The following is an 8,576-nucleotide window of genomic DNA, read 5'->3' on the forward strand; positions in this document are numbered from 1 at the left end:
CCACGCAAGTCCCAGGGCACACTAGTGACACTAATTTCCTTTAGTAAGGGTGGTGGCCCAACCCTGCAGTCCTTACTCTGTCAAGACTCCCAAAGACCATTAACTCTTGGGAAGCAGGAGCGTTTCCTCTTTTGCCCTTCTCATTGTCTCTCAAATCGAAGAGTTCGGGATGTACCTTCTCTGAGATTCCCTCATAGGATATAACAATCCTGAAAGAGCCTACATCACATAGTCAAAAGTGTCTATCCCTCCCCATGTCTTCCGATGCGGCAGTCCTGGGGCCTTCTGCGTGTATGCTCTGTTCCTAGCTTGACCGGAAACAGGATGCACCAGAATCCTCACGCAGAAGTCTGATCTCTCAGGGTTTTCAGTCCATTTTCAGAGACTAAAGAGTTTGAATCCTCTGAATCTTTTAATGCTTTCCTAAGCTGTCTCTACAGGTCTTGGAAGATTTGTCCGTCACTGGTAAGTATAGGTGGGATTTTCAAAAGTGCTAAACATTGGGCTAACTCTGCTCCTGTTGCTGCTGAGTGGTGCTTTACCATTGACTTCACTAGCGCTTTTAATATTCCACCCTACGATAACTGACAATCAGAGCAATGAGCCCAAACCACCCATTTCAGATGTGGACCTGAACTTCCCCAATGTCAAAGGGAGCCAGCCTTTTGACTCAGACCATTATAAAGCCTGGGGTCAGCTGTAAAATTCTGATCTTGATCCAAACTTTCCCGGAATTCAGAGGTGGCCAAACCTGGGGGATTCAGTTGTGGTCTAACTGCTACGTATTCTCTACCAAGGCAATGGGCGGTTTCTTCAGATGACTTGAAGTTTCCTTCTCTACTTGCATCCATTTATTCAGACCTTTCCAGTAGGGGTTGGGGGAAGATTCTAGACAATCTGGGTGAAATTCTTTACTGTTCTGAGGGCCAGCACAGGTATATCTACCACATAAATCCCACTGATGCCATATTGTGAGGAGTCAAATTGAATATAAATGGTTCATAAGCCTTGTTCTGGTCCTCCACAAAGGGGCTTCTGTGGAGGGAACAATAATAAAGATACAACTTCCACCACACAGACTGAACTAAGCAGAGTTAGAATAAGGTAGTATGAGCTCTGGGACCATAGAGACTTGGAGTAAAATTTTCAAAGGCGCCTGAGTGATTTAGGCTCCTAGGTCCAGAGCCTCAAAGATATTTAGGTGCCCAACTCCCATTGAAATCAATGGGAATTTTGAGAATCTGGGATGAAACCCCATTTTCCAACATAACTGAAGAAGTTAGGAGCCTAAGGGCTTGTTTACATGGTGTAGCAAGGCACACTGCGGGAGTGTGGTTTCTAAAGTGCATTAATTGGTCCGTGTAGATACAGCTGGTGTGCAAAAAAAGGTTTGCTAGGATGTTTGAAACAGCATCATGTTAAAGCACCATAGGGAACCTTTTATGCACACCAGCGTGGTCTCCACAGACCAATTAATGCACTTAGTGAGCTTTAGATATCACACTCCTGTAGTGCACATTGGCACACAGTGTAGACAAGCTCTACATTTCATATAAAGTCAGTGGGACTTAGGTGCTTTTGAAAATATTACCTTAGAGACCCCTAAATGTCATGAAGAAATGTTCAGGGCTAAATTTTCAGAAGTGATAAATGACTATGGGTGCCCAACTTGATACATCCTTGAGAGACCTGCTTTTCAGAGGAGGGGAGCTTAAGCTTTCTGAAATTCAGGTCTCTTTAAAGCGCTTTAATCTGGGCACCCTTTGAAACACCTAGCATCGCTGGCTACCTCTGAAAATGTATTGTTATTTTGCCTAAGAGACCAAGTCATGGACCAGAATCTCTTTGTGCTAGGTGCTGTACAAACACAAATGTAGGCCCTATTATTTGATGGAACACTACTAAATTAAGGCCTAATCCTTCTTATGCTTAATACTGTAAACGACTTTTGCCTCAAAGGAGATTATTCATGAGCAGTCTCATTGATTTTAATGGGACTACATATAGTATGTGAAGATAAGCACATGTGTAAGTGGTTGTAAGAGCAGGGTCTATGTATTTGCCAGATTAGGCCCATAAACAGTATCATAAAAGGCCCAGGCACCACTGCAGCATGATCTCCCAGGGCCTTTGTCCTCTTCAGTCCTGTTTAATACAAGATCACTATAAAGATATTTAGCCCTGATTAGTAATAATATCCTACAGTAAAGGCCCTACAGAAGCTTGCTGTGCACTGAGGGAAAGTATGACCATTCAAACCAGAGGCCAATCCCACATCTCTCCAAGAGCATCTGTGTGTGAAGCAAATCATTTATCCCAAGTGCAGTGTTACAGAATATTTATGAAATTGTGCTTGTGTTCCTGGTTAGTGCATTTCTAGATTTTATTTTTCTGGTACATGAAGGATAAAAGGGAATGAGAGTGGATCCTATTGCAGTCAATGGCCTGAATCAGAGTTCATTTACACCAGTTTATCCTGGTCACCAATGGTCAAAAATCAGGGGCTCAGGAGGAAAGGAGGTGGAGCCCCTAGAACTGAAAATGTCTATCATTTTAATTCTGCAGATTATGAAGAGGAATAATTTATATTTTACTCTACATTGTCATGAGTATTTTTACTGAATATTTTTTCTCAAAATGTTCATTTTTTAAATGTTTCACACCTTTTCAGATTTTTAGTTTCCTTGGGTTTTTTTCCCCCTTCCCCCCCCCCCACATTTTTCCTTTTCCCACTGAAAAATGGGAGAGAGGAAGGTGAAAGAGAGAGGGAAAAGGAAATACCAACCACAAAAAACCCACACACACTCAAAAACCCTCCAAAAAGCATTTTGTTGTTGTTTTCCAAGTTCTAAAAATAAATTTTAAAAGAGAAAACTTTGAAAGCCAGTATTTTTTCTTGAAAACATTCAACAAAAATGTTTTTGTCAAAATCATTCCAATTCTACTGCTGATGCATGTCCATTAACGTCACTTAAAATTAATCCCAATTTAGGTCACTATCCTGAAAATAGGTGTTCCAGTGCTTCAACTTGAAGGGACTATCCGTATGCCTAGTGTTAGGTACATGTGTAAGTCCTTGAATGATAAGAGTCTGACACTAGGGTAATTCCATTGACTTCAGATGAATTCATACAGATTAATGCTGATGTGAAATCAGAACTGGGTCTAATTGTGAGCAGCATTGGGCTTCGTGTGTCAAAGCCTTTACAGCTAAAAAAAAAAAAAAGCATAAATATGATTGTGTTCAGTGAGATACTGTAGCTAGGGGCTTTAGCAACGAACACAATTATAGAACATCTAAATAAATATGTCATGTAAATAAACTAAAATAAGAACACTTTTTGTAAATTGTTATTTTAATTTTAGAAATCTGAATAAATAGACCTGGCTTGTAACTAAGTGATAGTTTGTTTTTAATCATCTAAATAAGTATCTTAGAGAAAGAGATCAGCCTCGTTCTGGTGCAGATAAGGTTCTGGACTGGTATTCAGCTAACTTAGGCTCTATTTTGTTTAAGCCAAAACACGTAAGTCCTTTGGGGAAAAAAAAAACATTTGTGTGCAAGTCTAATTGTCCTGACACTGACCCTTTCATTCTGCTTCCACTGATCAGAGATCCTGAGCCTATGGAACGTGGTGGAAATGCTTCAACTGGTGTAAATCAAGAGTCATTTGAGTTACACCATTTCAAGTGAAGGGAAAAAATCAGATCCCATGTTTCTAAAACACATGATTTGGTTCTATGTAAATGAAATAGAATTCAACGCAAATTTTTCGAGTGACACATAGGGCCTGTCTTTGTGCCCACCTACACTGGCAGAAATTTGGAGTAATGTCATTGAAACCAGTGCAGGTCTCCTGCTGTTGCACACGTGCAAGTGAGAGGGAGAATTGGGCCCATAGAATTTAATAGAGAATGAGATCCCTGCTATGGAATTGAATAGCTGGTTTAAAATTTCTGCAGAAAGGTTATAACTCTCTGGGAATGCTACTGGACATTCTATCACTACAATGTCTGCAGTAAGGGTTAATGGCTTGTATGTGGTGTTTTAATATATTCATTACTGCTCTTCCACTGGCCTTAGGGCTTCATCCAGCAAGGTGCTCAGTACCCTGGCCCTGATGCAGAGAAAAACTTAAGTTCTTGCTTAACTTTAAGCACTTGCTTACATCCTGTTGAAGTCAATGGGTCATAAGCACATACTTAAAGGTAAGTGTGTGTTTGAGTGCAGTCCTGAAGAGGGCTCAGCTTGGGTGCTTTGCATTGTGGAAGCCTAGACCATTTCAGCCTGTAAAAGCTGTAAGGTGAGTCCATCTTGGTACATTTACCTTCTGCCAATACGTTAAACAATTGCTCAAGCACTTGGAGTCCTCATTACCATGTCTAGTAAATGTTTAAAAAAAAAAAAAAAAAAAAAAAAAAAGCAACCCTGAATAACTTGAACACTTTTAAGGCTGTGAAATCCACAAGTATGCAACTGTGATGTCAGTGTGAGTTTTGCTTTACTGTTCACTGCATCCACTCAAAGACTATTAGGAGTTGAAGATGGTGATGTTTCCCTAGGCAAAGAATGCGGTAGCTTTCGGGAAAGGGAAAGGGAAAGGGAAAAGAAATATAAAGTCCCCATTGGAGAGAGAGCAGCGTGAGTGATGAATTCTGTAAATGCACCCATCCTGAGCTCCATGTTGTAGAGAGGCTAGGAGTCCCAACTTATTCTTCAAGGTTCAATACTTAGGAACCAGCTTTACAGATAGTATACTAGAGCCCAGCAACCTGACTCAGACCCTCTGGGACCCAACTACAGGTGCAGGTCAGGCCTGGGGAAAAAAAACCCAAACCAACCCTCTCATACTCAAGTTGGGTCATCTCTGGTTATCTCCTCCCACCTCTGGGTTTGGCATGGCAAAGGATGAGTGCCCTGCTCCTGTTAGCCACCAGCACCTTGCTGCTCTGCGCGTGCACTGTGTAGCATGTGTGTCAACAAGTGACATTGCCTCTCTCTCCACAACACGCAGAGTATCAAGGCAGCAGTGGGCATGAGGAGAGAGGCCTGTAGTTGCTGCCAGGCCTATCCCATGGGCAGGAAGCAGCTGGTGATGGAACAAGGACAGGGGATGTGAGGAGCCCCCACCAAGCTGAGAATCAGAGATGAGGCTATTGATACAGGTTTGTTGATGGGGGAATGTTGGCTCTGGGTTGGGCTTTAAAATTAGGCCTGAGCAGACCTCTGTAGTGTTCACCACAATGGTTATGCAGTGTGTAATTATAAAGATAATTTTTCTAAGGTCCACGGTCAAATATAAGATGTCCCAGTAGTATGACCTCAGTATCATGAGGATTGAATAATCCTACTGATTATATAAAGGGAAACAAATGTATGATTTGTCTAAAGATCTGCTAGAGTTTTATTAATTGACAAGGATTTATTTCATTAGTAGTGATAGTCAAAGTGACCCGGTCAACTTAACAAAAAGCATGTTAAAAAGTAGTTTTAGGTACTTTTGCAGAAACATAGGAATTGCCAGACTGAATGAGATCCAGGGTCTGTCTAATCCACTATCCTGTCTCTAACAGTAGCCAATATCAAGAGCTTCAGATGAAAAAGAACACTAAAGTCAACAGATGTGGGATAATCTGCCCCAAACCCCCGCCTAAAAGTCTCATCCCAACCACCTGTAAAAGAGATTGTTTAAAGCCTGAAGCATGATGTTTATATCCATTCCAAAATGTTTGTTGTCATTAAGTATAACTCTAGATATTCTTGATATCCATATAAAGGTCTAGTCCCTTTTTGAATCTTGCTAAATTCTCAGTCTCAGCGATTTCCTGTGGCAATGATTTCCAGTCTAATTATGCAGCTGTGTGCAAAAGTATCCCCTTTTATTGGGTTCTGAGTTGGCCTATTATTGAGGATTTACAATCACATTGCAAACATGTTTTTCTTTCTTGTCTTGCTATGTGAAAGAACCCCACAAACAACAAAGGGTACTGACTGTAGAGGGGGAAGAGTGAAAATAAATACTCACAGAGGGAACTGACTAATTATACAGAGGAAACAATTAAACTCTACACCGAGGACCAATTTATGTAAAGAGCACAGCTTGTTCAAAGTTAAGTACTTTAGAAAATCTGCCCATCCGTGTCCATGGGAGTTTCTGGGTGCTGAACTTTAAGGCCAGATCCTCAGCTGGTATACAGCAGCATAGCTCCATCAAAGTCAATTACTGTAGTTTATACCACCTGAAGTTCTAGATCAGTGGTTCCCAACCTGTGGCCTGGGGGCCAAAAGTGGCCCTCGGGGGCTTTCAAAGTGGTCCGCCACTCCCCTTCCACTGGCTGCAGAACGGAGATGCTGCCTAGGGCCCCAGGTGGAGTGCACGGGGATACAGGACACATGTGGTTTCCCTGTTACACCAGGGGGATGGGAGATCAACGAGGAGGGAGGCAGCCTCCTCACTGAATTCCTTCTGTCTGACTGCACTGGGTAGATGGGGGGACGGCTGCTGGCGGAGACTGGTGGCCCTTCAGGGTTGTAACATTGATACCTGTGGCCCTCGAGCCAAAAAAGGTTGGGAACCCCTGGTCTAGATATTTAAAGGAGTCCATACAGATTGGTCCTAACTCCCATCATGAACAGGTTAGTCTTAATGTTTGCCATTACACTCCACTGCATGGAATTAGAACATTTAACCATATGCCAGAGGCCCTGTTCTGATAACAAGGATTCTCCGTTAGTTCCGATTGGAGGAACCAGTGCTTTTGGGGCAGGAAGCTTTGAATTCTCTCTTCACCATCATTATGAAATTCCAAGGGGCCATGGACCATGGTATGTCTAATCCAGCTGGTGCTGAGAGTCCCAAGAGGTTACAGATTCATTACAATTAGGGCTGGCCAGAAAACAAGAATTCCCTTCTATAAAAAAAGTTTTTAGCAGTTGGTTTCACTCCATATTGGATCAAAACCAAGACCCTTCCAGTTTTTTTCCTGCTAGAGAGAGAGTCATCCACCCTAAGCTAGCCATAAGCCCAGGATGAAGGCACTCACCTAGGACACAGGAGCCGCAGCTTCAAGTCCCTGTATTGAAGCAAAACAGGGACTTACACCTGGGTTCCCCACATCCCTGGTGATTACTCTAACCACATGGCAACTGGCTCCTCTGGAGTTTTGCATGCACTTGCTCTCTCTCAATTTCATCCCGGAGCTGCAAAACATCAATGAATTGGTATTTTCCAACAAAAAATGTTTTGTCATTAAATGTCCCAACCATTTGAAAAGACAAAAGCAGTTCCCAACACACTGCTTGAAAAATACTGGGGTAAGCAGTTTACAGCCAGGCTGGAGAGCCCTGAAAATAGAAGGTTTATAATGGAGGCAGCAATCAAAGTGCTGAAGAATGAAGATTTCCCTGCACCTAGTGGTGCTCATCTCCATGGCTGGATCCTGTTGAACAATATCTGCCTGGGATGCGATGTTTAGCCCTGGCTCATAATAATACAGTCCTTCAGATTGGTTTTCATATAGCGCCTAATATTTCTAAACAGCTCCCGGCCAGGTTTCCAAGTGTTGAGTACCCACGAGGGCAGGATTTTCCAGAAAGCTCAGCTCCTATGTAGACACCTTTAAAAAGAGAGAGAGAGAGAACCAGATTTTCCAATGTTCTCTGTGCTCAGTTGCTCCTGTTGTAAGATTCAGGGTCAGATTCTCACAGGAGCCCTATTGCCAGCCTGCTACGCTCTTTGGAAATAATCTGGTCACTTGCACAGATGACGCTGAGCTCTGGAACTGCTGGCTGCCCTTTTGAAATACGCTGATCCTAAAGTTTCGTTTTAAAGTTCCACAGAGGAAGGAAGACACCACTTCTCCGCCAAAGTCTTTGTCCCCATTTTGCAAAGCATTCAGCTGGAATGCTGACAAGAAGCCTAACACCAGCAGCAGGGAACATGACTACACACGCCAGGGTCTACGTTTTTAAACACCAGTTTCTCTTCCCTTTCGAGAGCAGATGGTCATAGACACAAAGATCAGTGCTTGCCTAGGAAAGGTAAAGGAGGCTTCCAAAGGGGTGTCCTACTCCCACAGCCCCCTATTTTCCTCAGCCGTGAAGGAGGGAGGAAAGTGTGGGCAATTCCTTTTGACTGTCACTTCCTCTTTCCATTTCCTTGACTGCATTGTTCTCATCATTTGCGCTGCTTGGGCCAACTGATGAGTTTGACACCTTCCTCTCCCCCCAAGGGGATATTGCTCAGACCAGATGTTCTGTGGGATGGAAAGTGCAAGAAACAGAAATGGAAGATGAATGGAATTCTTATGCTGTAATGCAGAGCGTGCGTGTGAGAGCGCGTAGGGCTTCTCAGCACCTGTTTCCTGTTCTTATCACAACGAGCCAGCGTGGGTCTTACAGAGGAAGGCAGTGTTTGTTGTGAGTTACAGCGAGATACTGGAGATCAAGCGATCGGAGTTCTGGCCAGGGTTTGGAAAGGAACCTAATGTAGTTAAGTGTCCAAGTCCCATTGAAATTCAGTGAGGTTTGGGTTCCTAAACCCCTTAAACACCTTTGAAACTCCCAGCTTCTCCTT

Source organism: Emydura macquarii, unplaced genomic scaffold (assembly GCF_026122565.2).
Source record: "Emydura macquarii macquarii isolate MOO-44397 ecotype Brisbane River unplaced genomic scaffold, CSIRO-AGI_Emac_v2 contig_691, whole genome shotgun sequence".
NCBI classification, from domain to species: Eukaryota; Metazoa; Chordata; order Testudines; family Chelidae; genus Emydura; species Emydura macquarii.